This window comes from Camellia sinensis, chromosome 2 (genome assembly GCF_055761805.1).
Source record: "Camellia sinensis isolate YWXY chromosome 2, ASM5576180v1, whole genome shotgun sequence".
NCBI lineage: Eukaryota > Viridiplantae > Streptophyta > Magnoliopsida > Ericales > Theaceae > Camellia > Camellia sinensis.
Window position 1 is genome coordinate 148,658,987 of NC_138962.1, and position 14,730 is coordinate 148,673,716.

General features: G+C 40.5%; 1 long non-coding RNA gene across 1 annotated transcript; it reads left to right on the plus strand.

Annotated features, from left to right (window-relative positions):
• Positions 1–179: 179 nt before the first annotated feature.
• On the plus strand, positions 180–1,312 carry LOC145820378 (uncharacterized). Its single transcript, XR_014361788.1, has 2 exons — positions 180–728; positions 821–1,312. It is a non-coding gene; the product is annotated as an uncharacterized LOC145820378 (long non-coding RNA).
• Positions 1,313–14,730: the final 13,418 nt, after the last annotated feature.

A 14,730-nucleotide genomic window follows, 5' to 3' on the forward strand; every position in this document is an offset into this window, starting at 1 on the left:
AACAAAGATGGTCTCATTAATGATTTCATAACATGTGTACGTCACATAGGAAGACTTTGTTTGTATGTTACGAGGAGGAGGAATGCCATCATAGGTTATTGAAAATGCTGCCACAGATTGATCAGCTTAATGCCAATCAATGGATCAATTAATTTGGAAGGGTGATGCATCAGGTAACTTCTCAGTAAATTCTTTACATAACCTGTTTGCCTCATCTGGAGGTTGTATTATTCCTACAATAGAGTTTATGTGGCAAAGCATTGCCCCCTTTAGAATTGTTGTTTTTTGGTTAAAATAAATGCTCTAGATGAATCATGTTCTGGGCTCTGATATATTTGTCGGAATGAGTCAAAGTCAATTTGATCATCTCTTGTTACTTTGTAGGAGATCTAGGAAATTTGGGGTGATTGTTTGTCTTGGTGGGTAATGAAATGGTTGTTCCTTATCGGTTAATGCCTTAATTTGTGGTTTGGATTCAAATTCAAGAATGTCAAAAAGCTCTTATGGGAGGCTAAACCCATCCATGGCAATTTTTTGGACTATCTGGAAAACCAGAAATAATAACCTTGTCTTTAATAATGGTGAAGCTTCTTGGGAAAATGTCTTGGAGTTAATTAAAGAGAAAGTTGCAACTCGGCTAAAAGCACATTGAATTATCCCTTGCTATACAGTTGCTGATTTAATCTTAAAGATGAAAGAAGTTAAAGACCTACACTTCCCTTTAAAAGGTGAGGGACTTTTGTGCTTTGCTAGGTTAGGCAACTGTGGATTTTCAAGTAGTCTTTTGACATGGCTCTGCTCTCTTCCTCTTTGTTCTTAGTGGTGTAAATGGTGATTCAGCTTTGGATGATGAAAGAGACTGATTCAACTTGGAAGATGGATGAGTTCATATGGCTGGATTTCATTCTTGGTCATTGTTCTGCCTCAGTTTGGCTAGTGTAGGCAGTTGAATACTCATTGTTTTTGTTTTTCAGCTTTGTTATCCTAGTTGGTGTCTTGCTGTCTTTTTTTTTTTTTTTTTTTGGAGTGGATCCTAACATTATGAAAAGTTGTCTAGTTGCTGCTACAATCTTGGTCATTGTTCTGCATCGGTCTTAGTAGGTGTTTTAGGGGTTGTTGGCCTTTGGCTTAAGCATATGATTGGCTTAGTAGCATGAGTCACCTAGTTGGGATTTTTATTTATTTATTTATTTTTGTAATGATGCTCTCTTAAAAAAAGAAAAAGAAAAGGGCATTACCCTAGTGTCATTAGACATCAAGAATTCTGAAATTTGAGTTTCAATAAATTTCATCGTGTTTCAATTTTGTGAAATGGTTGTTTAATTGGACTTAAATTTGTCAAATGATGGACACATTGATGTTTTGAACATGTTAACTAATGAGTAGTGGTAGAAACATGTACATAAAATTCTTGAAAAACTTTCACCTTTGAGCAGTTTTCACCCATAAATTGGTAAATTATCACAAAACATCCAGGAATTGGTAAATTGCTGTTCTTCAATTAATGGAAAGGAATTTGTTAATTTCTATATATTTTAATGAGAATACTTTGTGTTGAGAGATCCAAGGGGTCACCTCTCCTACCATCATCCATTTCTATACCTTTGAACACTCAGCAAGTTAGTTTAAAACCACTCTAAAAACTTTTACTTTTATACCTTTTTGCATATTTTCCTACATTCTAGGTTGCATTCCTTTCTGTTAGTAGGTAGAAAAGACAGATGGATAGACAGGTGGAGTCTAATAACTTTTGAAGCATTTTTCACCCCCAAACTATACCACACAACAGCCTGCACAAACATAAGCACAGAAGCAAGATTTAAACAAGAAGATATGAAGACTAATTTCTGTTCAGGATCTAAAAGGTCTTCTCATATCTAAAAGGTCTAGTAACATGAGGTAGGTTTAGTCCATTAAAATTAAAGTGGACCAGAATAGTTATTCTATAAAAATGTTCATCATCATATTTAGTTCACTAAAGAAATGTTAAAAAATATATTGTAAATGAAATGAGGAATGAACATTTCATTCTATTCACTTTCATTCTAATGAACCAAACATAGAAAGAAATGTTACATTAGACTCTCTTAAGGTTCATATTCACATGACACTACTGCATTTTTATCAAAAATTATTAATCATATGAATAAAAAATGATATTGCCATCACTACAACAAAAATGCAGCGTCCGTCATATTATGACCAGTCATGGAAAGTCATTCACTTTCAACAACATGCTTTGTACACCGTTAAAAACTATTTTAACGGCAAATTTTGTGCTTCGTTGTTACTTTTTCTACGACATGCTATAGCATACCGTTAAAAACTATTTAACGACAGATTTTATGCGTTATTGTTACTTTTTCTACGGCTATTTTTGCACGCCGTTAATTGGTGAGACAAATAACGACGCTGATTGTGCGCTGTAAAATATGTAATACGATTTATTATGTCTGCCGTAGAATATGCAATTTTTTAAAAAAAATTCAGTAAGTTCTATTTGACCAATTGTGTACAATCTAACAAATATTACAAACAAGCATTACAAAACATCAATCAACCAACAAAATATTGTTTGAAACATCAAAAAGAAACTATATCCATAAATTATGAACATTCAACAATTGTCTATACATTCTAAGCATTCGAAAACTATATTCTTAAGTTCTAAACTGTACAAAAAGTTTAAATCATTCAAAACTATGGCCCTATTTGGTAGAGCTATGGGAAAGTGCTTACAGCTTATGCTAAAACAGCTTATAGCTTATAACTATAAACATAAGCTGATTTCTAACTTATAAATTAAGCATCTCCTGCCCCACACAAAGAATAAGCTGATTTCTGACTTTCAAAAAGCTATAAGCTATAAGCTATAAGCTATAAGCTATAAGCTAAACCAAACACATCAAAATAGCTTAAATTACGCTGAAAGCTGAAATAAGCAGCTTTTAAGCTGCACCAAACAGGTACTATGCATATCTAACTTTCTAAACATATCGACAACTATTAAGAGACTATCTAAAACTACCGACAACAGTTCCTATAGCAGTTGCAGTTACAGTTGCAGCTGTAGCAAATCCACTTACTCCTATCATAGGGACAAGGCTACCCAATGTATGTATTAAGGCACCTAAACCCGCGGCAATAGCTAGAAGAAATCCCTATGGTGAAGCTTGTACAGTGAGAAATCCCTATGGTGTGTGCCCCTGTCAACCAAAAGAAACACTTAAAGCTAAATCTTGATGTTTTGACATAAATTTTATACAGAATTTACAACCTCAATAATGTTTCTCTGGAAATCTTAAAAATTCAATAGTCTTTTGTTGTAATGATAAGCTGAGTAGTTGCCACCTGATTACATGTGTATTGATTTTCTATGTAGTTTTATTTGTATAACAGTACTTTTTTTTCATCAAATGTCAAGTAAATTTATATACAAAATTGATCATTCTAGCATTACTCAGTAAAATTTTCATATAGAAAATTAATACACAATGATATGATAGATCTTTTGATCGTATCACTTCAAAACAAAAATTCCATCATCGTGGTTTAAAATTTTCGAAAAATACACTACTGTATTATTTTGGTCTTCATTTGTGTATCAACATTATGTAAGAACAGAGTTTTTCTCAAATATTTTCAATGTCAATTTTGAAAATTTAATTCTACCTAAAAAACAACAAGGACTTTAACACTCAGTCCCTGGGATACAAAAATTGTTTTGAGGAGAGTGATGTTGCCAAAGTTATATGATGAACTTGTGTTGTAATGTATGACCACATTATTGGAATATATATTCTAACTAACAACATCAAATTTCCAAGAGCCTTTCAAAATATGCTCTGCTAGTGCACATAAAACATGAAATTTTAGAACTAATGGAATCAAGCCATATTTTACTTCAAACTATAACATTCAAAATAAGATAATTTTCTTTTATGTACCTGCGAATCTCCATAGCATAAACAGTTACCCCATCATGAAATTATGTTTGAATTCATCATTATGCATAGAGGGGGAAAATATGGAACTTGGAACTTACGCACGAGTGACAGGCATTTTCCTGCTCTATCTCCAACCAAACCAATTTCTAAGGTCCGTTTTTCGTTCCTAATCTGGGATTCAGAAAAGATATATATATATATATAATAAAAAAAAGAACACTTTTATCATTTAGTAAGGTCAGATGCATTATGTTAAAAGCATCCAGATTTAGGGCTAAATTTTCAACCCAAAAAGTAAACCAATCAACTTAGACATTCATACATCAAAAACTAAAGAAAAATCATCAGCTGAGGGAAAACCAATCCTTTCTTTATGGTCTCATGTATGAATGTCTAAGTGATCCCGGGTTTACCCTTGTTGTACAGTGATCCGGACATGTGTCCGTGGATGTTGGTTGTTGTTTATTATCATGTTTGCATCCTCTTTACTTTGTATATTGAGTTATAAGATGTGTTGGGCAGGTTTGCTACAGGTTGGTTGTGTTTGGGAGCCTAGTGTTGCTGCCTTCGCTCGAGCCAGGAGTTTGTCGCTCGAGCGAGAGTGAGGTTCGTGTCTGGTGGGTCGAGCCAGGGTGGCTTCGCTCGAGCGAGTGTTGCGTCTGGTTCTGGACCTGAGAGTTGCCTTTCTTGGCTCGAGCGAGCTTCCTTCGCTCGAGCGGTCTGGGTTTTTCTTCGCTCGACCGAGAACTTCTTGGCTCGAGCGAGAGTTTTCTGTATCTGGTCGCTCGAGCGACCAATTCTTCGCTCGAGCGAGCGTGTTTTATATCAGCGGACAGTAGCGATTTTGAACTTCAGTTTTTCATTTCTTTTTTTGATCAAACCCTAAATCCGAGACCCTCTCTCTCTCTAAACTTACACCCTCTCTAAGATTTGATCTCCCTAGAGTGTGAATCTAGCCTAGAGCCTTTGTTAAAAAGATAGAGGGCGTTGAGAGCTTTGATTTAATCTGAAAAAGTTTGGATTTGGAGCAAGTTGATCTTCGAGTCTTCATCTCCTTTTTGGCTTAAACTTCGAGGTAGGGATACCCTACTCCTCTCTATGGATTTTGTCTTTAAATTTTGGTATTTTGAGATGTTGGGCTTGGCTTGGTAATTTTGTGAAAGTTTGGGGCTTTTGTGCAATTTTACAAAAGTTGGGGTTTTATTCATAATAAACCTAGATGCATGTTTGGCATAGAGAAATGGAATAAATGTTGAATCATTGATGAAAATGGGACCTAAGGGTTGAAATGGTAATTATGGATAACGACCTAATTACATTGTTTAATTAATTGGGATAATTAATTGTGAGAAATGAGGAAATGAAATGTTGATTGAATATCCATTGTGCATTTATTTTCTGTTTAGAAATAACTGCTTTGGGCTATCGGTGGAGGATAGTCGTGATTGTTGTAGACAATGCATGATGATTAGGCAAACTGAAACTAATCAATGAAATGTGTCATGGAACTTGACGGTTGATAGAATACATTAACTGTATGTATTGGGTAATTGTATATAGAACCAATGTGTTTATATACGTTATGTGTAGAGGAGGAGATGGGGGATGTACTCCGCGGTTTAGGGGAAGATAGGGGATGTACCTCTAAACCGGATAGTGTTGGGAGAAGATAGGGTATGAACTCCGTAGATATAGCTCATATGCTTGTCTAGAGAAGTGAAGATAGAGATTATATGCTTATCTTGGTAAAGTGTGGATACAGCTTATATGCTTATCTGTGAATGTGGGATATTGTTGTTATACATATCTGTTGAGAATGTGGATATAGCTTATATGCTTATCTGTGAATGTGGGATATTGTTGTTATACATATCTGTTGAGAATGTGGATATAGCTTATATGCTTATCTGAATGTGGGATATAGTTTTTATACATATCTATGGAAATGATGATAGAGCTAGCATGCTTATCTGTTGAAAAAGGGAAAATGAAAGGTAACTTAGACTCGTAAGTTGTATGACATAAATGTGTAATTTATGTGAATGTATCTGTTTTAGCCATCTATCAATTGCTAATCTTTTAGTCATTGTTCATGGTTGGTTTAGTATATTTCTACTGGGCTGTGGCTCACCCTATATGGGAATATCATTTTCAGGTGCAGGAAGCATGCCACCTCCAAGGACATAGCTGGGAGGCTAGAGGCGGACATACTTTTGTCGCCTAACTTTCGATGTATTACATGTAACTTCAAGCCAAGGGCTTAATGTGTAAACGAGTTAGTACTCTTTTGTTGTAACCAAGTGTTAACTTGGAAAGCTGTAAGCCCGTAGGGCATTTTGTTTTGATGTTAACATGTAATACTTATGTAATGAAACTTTAATGAATAAAAGAATGTGGTTAGCTTCTATGTAAATGCATGTCTTATCTGATGGGTTTAATGTTGCTATTTTGAGGACGTTACAACTTGGTATCAGAGCGTACCGGGTTCGAATACTTTGGGTACGTGGGAAGTGATTAGTATCACAATGGGTTTGTCTCGCTTGATAGAGACTTAGATGTAATACCATATGCTATGTGCTTAATTGATAACATGCTTATGTGACTATGTGGGTATGGGATTTAATTTCTAGGATGTTGATTGGATCCTTGAGTTTCTGGGAGTCTTGTTGGAAAAACACTTGATCAATGCTGTTTCTAACCGGAACTCTAGTAACGCCTCGGGACTATCATTATCCGGAAATGAAATTCGTAAGTGCATATGTGTTTGTGTGCTTACGTGGAGTGAATTACAGTTGTCCATGTATTAGGACGTGAGTGTTTAGTTTCGGCACATTTATGAATGTGCTAATGTTCTGTGTTACCTTTATTAGGATGTCAGGACGAGGAAGAGGTGCTAGGCGTGGTAGACCTGCGAGGCAGGAAGCACCGTTACCGGGTGAGATTCCGGCAGTGCAGGAGGGAGTTGGTCAGGCCAATGTGGCCGAGCCAGTGGGTCAGCAGGCTATGGGTGCCTTGGCCAGAGAGATAGCAGGAGCTTTGGGTATTCTTAGAGCTGGGAATCAGGCAGCTGAGGCAGGGCCTTCTTTCTTGAAGAGGGAGTTCTTCCGGTCTAATCCGGATGAGTTTATCGGGGATCCGAAGGAGCCACTGAAGGCTGATGAGTGGCTAAAGCAAATGAGTAAGACGTTCGAGATGCTTGGCATCGAGGACGGAGCACTGAAAGTGACCTTGGCATCCTTCCAACTGAAGGGAGATGCGGGTCAATGGTGGAAGTACGAGAAGGCTCGTGTTGGTGGTACTTGGGAGGCGTTTATAAATGCTTTTCAGGAGAGGTTTTTGTCTGCAGCAGCTAGGGAGAAGCTGAGGGATCAGTTTAGCCGGCTTAATCAGCAGGGCTTGTCAGTGGCCGAGTTTGAGGCTACTTTTACCAGTCTGTCCAGGTTTGCACCGGAACTGGTGGCGTCTGAGGAACGCCGTTGCTATGAGTTTGAGCGGAAGTTGAGGCGGGGCCTCAAGTTGAGGGTTGGTGGGTCTTACATCCGAGAGTATAGACACCTGGTAGATGCTGCAGCTCATATGGAGCTTATGATGCAGGAGGAGGATGAGGGGCAGAGAGGCTCCAAGAGGAGCCAGGACAGTCAGGGTGATGGCAAGAGGCAGAGGGGTTCTAACCCTCAGCAGTCGCAGGGCGGTGTTGCTAGATCGACCTTCCCAGTGCCGAGTGCAGGCTCCGGGAGAGGTGGTCAGGGGGATTTCACCTGTTGCAAGTGTGGCCAGCTGGGTCACAAGGTTTCTGTTTGCCCGCTGAAGAGTGGAGGTCAGAAAGCTTCTTCTTCTTCAGCTAGACCGCAGAGTCAGAGTTTGGGCATGGGGCAGCCCTTGTCTTGTTATCAGTGTGGACAGCCTGGGCACCTGAAGAGGTTTTGCCCACGGTTGAGTGCCACTTCGGGAGCGTCTGGTTCTAGGCAGACGCAGGGTTTTCAGCCAGCTCAGTCTGTGCAGGCCTCGAGGGCCAATCCGGGAGCTTCGTCATCCCAGTCTGTGCAGCAGTCTTTTGCTCCGAGAGGTGAGCAGGTAGACCAGGGGCCTACGGGGCGCGTGTATGCTGTTATCGCGCAGGATTTAGTACCGGCTCCATCAGTAGTGAGAGGTACTTTTCTGTTTTGCAACTCGGTTGCTAGTGTGTTGATAGACACGGGTGCATCTCATTCTTTTGTATCTGCTGCATTTGCATCGGTTTTGGAATTGGAGTTAGCACAGTTAGCATCTCCTATTTGTGTGGTATCGCCTTTGGGTGGTGAGTTGATCCTGAAACAGGGTGTTAGAGGATGTGATATAGAGGTCGCCGACTATAGGCTTCCTTTTCCGTTTGTTGTCATGCCCATGAAGGGATTTGATGTTATTTTGGGTATGGACTGGTTATCGTCATACCGGGCTGTTATTGATTGCTACCGCCAGAGGGTCACGTTATGTACCTTGAGCGGGGAGTGGTTCCATTTCTTGGGAGACCGGGTTGGTAGTGTTTTGCCACCGGGGTATGATTCGCGAGGGCGAAGTGAACTTAGTGGTCTACTTGCTAGCTTTGAGAGTGGTGAGAGTGGTGAGACCCAGCATGTATTGCCGAGGGTGGTTTGTGAGTATTTGGATGTTTTTCCCGAAGATCTTGTTAGTTTGCCACCTCACCGAGAGATAGAGTTCTCTATTGATTTAGTGCCTGGTACGGCGCCGATTTCTATGGCACCTTACCGTTTTGCTCCAGCAGAGTTGGTTGAGTTGAAAGTTCAGCTCCAGGAATTGCTCGATAAGGGCTTTGTTCGCCCTAGTGTTTCGCCGTGGGGAGCACCGGCCCTCTTTGTTAAAAAGAAAGATGGTGCCTTGAGATTGTGTATTGACTACCGAAAGTTGAATCGGGCTACGGTTAAGAATAAGTATCCTATGCCCCGCATAGATGATTTGTTCGACCAGTTGAAGGGTTCCCGTTGTTTCTCTAAGATAGACTTGAGGTCGGGTTACCACCAGTTGAGGGTCAGGGAAGAGGATATTCCGAAAACGGCATTCCGTACGCGGTATGGCCATTATGAGTTTCTGGTGATGCCATTTGGGCTCACCAATGCACCGGCAGTCTTTATGGACTTGATGAACCGGGTTTTCCGGGAGTTCTTAGACCGATTTGTGGTCGTCTTCGTGGACGACATCCTTATCTATTCGCCTTCAGAGGAGGAGCACGAGGAACACTTGAGAGTGGTGCTTGAGTTGCTTAGAGCCCATAGGCTGTACGCCAAGTTTGGGAAGTGTGAGTTCTGGCTGAGGGAAGTCAAATTCTTAGGCCACGTGGTATCCGGGGAAGGGGTGTCTGTTGATACATCCAAGGTTGAGGCAGTGCAGGTTTGGGCACAGCCTAAGAGTGTGTTTGAAATCCGCAGTTTTCTGGGATTAGCTGGGTATTACCGTCGGTTTGTGAAAGATTTCTCCAGGCTAGCGTCACCGTTGACTAGGCTGACTCGGAAGGGAGTCAAGTTTGTGTGGAGTGAGACTTGTGAAAAGTCGTTCCAAGAGTTGAAAGTTAGATTGACCACCGCTCCGGTGTTGATTATTCCGGAGAGAGGGTTGGGTTATACGGTTTATTGTGATGCCTCACGAGAGGGTTTGGGATGTGTGTTGATGCAAGAGGGGAAAGTGGTAGCTTATGGCTCACGTCAGTTAAAAAATACACGAGAAGAATTACCCCACACACGATCCAGAGTTAGCAGCAGTGATCTTTGCCTTGAAAATCTGGAGGCACTACCTTTATGGTGAGAGGTTCGAGGTGTTCTCGGACCACAAGAGTTTGAAGTATCTGTTTACACAGAGAGACTTGAATCTGAGGCAGAGAAGATGGATGGAGTTCATCGAGGATTATGATTTTGAGTTGCACTATCGTCCGGGAAAGGCCAATGTTGTGGCCGATGCCCTTAGTAGGAAGACCATTAGTGATGTTGCTAGTATAGCCATCCGGGAATGGGAGATGTTGGGAGCACTTGGCGAGTTTGATTTGCTACTGGGCGAATCTATTGAGGCTGCGGCCTTGTTTTCTGTTGTTGCGCAGCCCACACTTGTGGTTAGAGTGTTAGAGGCACAGAGAGGTGACCTTGAGGTAGAATCCCTCCGAGAGAAGATCTCCAGTGGGAAAGTTAAGAAGGGTTTGACGGTGTATCCCGACCTGAGTGTGAGATACCGAGACCGTTTGTTTGTACCGGAGTCTTGCCGTGAGGAAGTACTCCGAGAGTTTCATCATTCGCGCCTTGCGGTGCATCCGGGAGGTACTAAGATGTATCAGGATCTGGGTCGCCAGTTTTGGTGGCGGGGTATGAAGAGAGATGTGGCTGTTTTCGTATCGAAGTGCCTTACTTGCCAGCAAGTGAAGGCCGAGCATCAGAGGCCAGCGGGTTTGTTGCAACCCTTGCCTATTGCCGAGTGGAAGTGGGAGCATGTCACTATGGACTTCGTTGTAGGTCTTCCGAGGACTCAGCGGGGTAGTGATGCTATTTGGGTGGTTGTAGACCGGTTGACTAAGTCGGCGCACTTTATTCCTATGCGCGTGAGAGATTCGGTAGATCATCTTGCCGATTTGTATATTCGGGATGTAGTGAGATTGCACGGGGTCCCAGTGACGATCGTCTCAGATAGAGATCCTCGTTTTACTGCTAGGTTGTGGCAGAGTTTGCAGAGTGCTTTGGGCACTAAGTTGACCTTTAGTACGGCTTATCATCCTCAGACTGACGGGCAGTCCGAGCGTACTATTCAGATCCTCGAGGATATGCTTCGGGGTTGTGTCCTGGACTTCAGTGGGACGTGGGAGAGGCACTTGCCATTGGTAGAGTTTGTCTACAACAACAGTTTTCAGTCTAGCATCGGTATGGCACCGTTTGAGGCCTTGTATGGCCGACCGTGTAGGTCTCCAGTTTGTTGGGCCGAGGTGGGTGATGCACCTTTGTTGGGTCCGGAGTTGGTTAGGGAGACGACGGAGAAAGTTGAGCTTATCCGTAGGAGGCTTGTTACAGCCCAGAGTCGGCAGAAATCTTATGCTGACCGTAGGAGGAGGCCTTTGGCGTTTGAGGTAGGTGATCATGTCTTTCTGAAGATATCACCTAGGCGAGGTTTGATGAGGTTTGGGAAGAGTGGGAAGTTATCCCCTCGGTTTATTGGTCCTTTTGAGATCCTTGAGAGGATTGGTGAGGTTGCTTATCGGTTAGCCTTACCGCCGCAGTTGTTTGGAGTGCATGACGTGTTTCATGTGAGTATGCTTCGGAAGTATGAACCAGATCCATCACATGTTTTGGATTGGACTGATTTAGAGGTAGATGAGGATGCCTCGTATGAGGAGAGACCGTTTCGGGTCTTGGATAGGCGGGATCAGGTCCTGCGTGGCAAGACCATTCCTTTGGTGAAAGTCTTGTGGAAACATCACGGAGTGGAGGAAGCCACTTGGGAACGTGAGTTGGAAGTCCGTGAGAAATATCCGGACTTGTTTGTTGATATGTAACCTTGTGTTTAAATTTTGAGCTATTGTTGAACTTAAGAGCTTTTATATATGTCTTAAGTTGTGAAACATTGAAAATGTTTTGTTTATTGGAAGTATGTTTTGGGAACTTGCCTCATATGGAAGTTGAATGTAACATTATATATGTTGATTGTATTGTTGAAATTGGAAAGATAGTGCATAATGTTGATGCATGTTGAAAATACATATGTTGTTTACATATTGTGATATGTCTCTTATTAAAGGGATGGGATGGCCGGTAATGGGTCGAAATGTTGAATGTTAAAGTGTAACATTGTTTAAAATGGAGAAAAACTTGTTTTGAAAACTTGTGCTTAATTTCGGGGACGAAATTCTTTAAGGGGGGAAGGTTATAGCGATCCCGGGTTTACCCTTGTTGTACAGTGATCCGGACATGTGTCTGTGGATGTTGGTTGTTGTTTATTATCTTGTTTGCATCCTCTTTACTTTGTATATTGAGTTATAAGATGTGTTGGGCAGGTTTGTTACAGGTTGGTTGTGTTTGGGAGCCTAGTGTTGCTGTCCAGATTTTTGGCCCTTCGCTCGAGCCAGGAGTTTGTCGCTCGAGCGAGAGTGAGGTTTGTGTCTGGTGGGTCGAGCCAGGATGGCTTCGCTCGAGCGAGTGTTGCGTCTGGTTCTGGACCTGAGAGTTGCCTTTCTTGGCTCGAGCGAGCTTCCTTCGCTCGAGCGGTCTGGGTTTTTCTTCGCTCGACCGAGAACTTCTTGGCTCGAGCGAGAGTTTTCTGTGTCTGGTCGCTCGAGCGACCAATTCTTCGCTCGAGCGAGCGTGTTTTATATCAGCGGACAGTAGCGATTTTGAACTTCAGTTTTTCATTTCTTTTTTTGATCAAACCCTAAATCCGAGACCCTCTCTCTCTCTAAACTTACACCCTCTCTAAGATTTGATCTCCCTAGAGTGTGAATCTAGCCTAGAGCCTTTGTTAAAAAGATAGAGGGCGTTGAGAGCTTTGATTTAATCTGAAAAAGTTTGGATTTGGAGCAAGTTGATCTTCGAGTCTTCATCTCCTTTTTGGCTTAAACTTCGAGGTAGGGATACCCTACTCCTCTCTATGGATTTTGTCTTTAAATTTTGGTATTTTGAGATGTTGGGCTTGGCTTGGTAATTTTGTGAAAGTTTGGGGCTTTTGTGCAATTTTACAAAAGTTGGGGTTTTATTCATAATAAACCTAGATGCATGTTTGGCATAGAGAAATGGAATAAATGTTGAATCATTGATGAAAATGGGACCTAAGGGTTGAAATGGTAATTATGGATAACGACCTAATTACATTGTTTAATTAATTGGGATAATTAATTGTGAGAAATGAGGAAATGAAATGTTGATTGAATATCCATTGTGCATTTATTTTCTGTTTAGAAATAACTGCTTTGGGCTATCGGTGGAGGATAGTCGTGATTATTGTAGACAATGCATGATGATTAGGCAAACTGAAACTAATCAATGAAATGTGTCATGGAACTTGACGGTTGATAGAATACATTAACTGTATGTATTGGGTAATTGTATATAGAACCAATGTGTTTATATACGTTATGTGTAGAGGAGGAGATGGGGGATGTACTCCGCGGTTTAGGGGAAGATAGGGGATGTACCTCTAAACCGGATAGTGTTGGGAGAAGATAGGGGATGAACTCCGTAGATATAGCTCATATGCTTGTCTAGAGAAGTGAAGATAGAGATTATATGCTTATCTTGGTAAAGTGTGGATACAGCTTATATGCTTATCTGTGAATGTGGGATATTGTTGTTATACATATCTGTTGAGAATGTGGATATAGCTTATATGCTTATCTGTGAATGTGGGATATTGTTGTTATACATATCTGTTGAGAATGTGGATATAGCTTATATGCTTATCTGAATGTGGGATATAGTTTTTATACATATCTATGGAAATGATGATAGAGCTAGCATGCTTATCTGTTGAAAAAGGGAAAATGAAAGGTAACTTAGACTCGTAAGTTGTATGACATAAATGTGTAATTTATGTGAATGTATCTGTGTTAGCCATCTATCAATTGCTAATCTTTTAGTCATTGTTCATGGTTGGTTTAGTATATTTCTACTGGGCTGTGGCTCACCCTATATGGGAATATCATTTTCAGGTGTAGGAAGCATGCCACCTCCAAGGACATAGCTGGGAGGCTAGAGGCGGGCATACTTTTGTCGCCTAACTTTTGATGTATTACATGTAACTTCAAGCCAAGGGCTTAATGTGTAAACGAGTTAGTACTCTTTTGTTGTAACCAAGTGTTAACTTGGAAAGCTGTAAGCCCGTAGGGCATTTTGTTTTGATGTTAACATGTAATACTTATGTAATGAAACTTTAATGAATAAAAGAATGTGGTTAGCTTCTATGTAAATGCATGTCTTATCTGATGGGTTTAATGTTGCTATTTTGAGGACGTTACATCAACTAAAGGCATCCACCATATTACCCCTGGATAAATTATTAGAGTCAATAAACAAAAAATAAAAATAAAAATTACACAAAATTAAGCCATAAAGTGAAATTCTTTGTCATATAATAAACAGCTATTATAGTATCAAGACAATAGAATTAATGAAATTAAGTTCAGAATATCATAAGGAAAATGACCATTGACATTTATGCACACAATGAAACAAAAGATACAATTCTAATCTAATGTTTTATAAACATAAAGAATAACTTGATGCTTGAAAAAAAAATGGAAGCACACCTTCCACAGGCACCGGAGGGGGGAGGGAGAATAAGTTTCTTTAAAGTAATAACCTGACAATTGTAAACCAACTAAAAGCGTGCCTTCCACAAATAGTAAAAGTCTCTAATTAAGTTTCTTTGGAGCAACAACACAACAATCTAGGGTTTAAGAAACCACATGTCCTTCTTCCCGAAATAGTCACAGCTAAACATACATAGATGATAGAACAGAAGCTGCTACCCATTATAAACCCACACTTTTTTCTTAAATGATAGCGATGTTAAGGATCTCTATTAATAAATATGTATGTCAATCCACATCAAGGAAGTCAAATATATACTCAATGCAAGTTATTCTTCATATGTAATTCATACATTTCAAGCATATAAATCTATAATTGAATAAACATACATATAAATATATATATAGAGAGAGAGAGAGAGAGAGGAGCTGACCCAACGTCGTCGCAGTAGAGACGATTGATGAGGACATCGCCGTGGAGATTCAAGAAGCATATGGCGGAAGCAGCCACTGGCA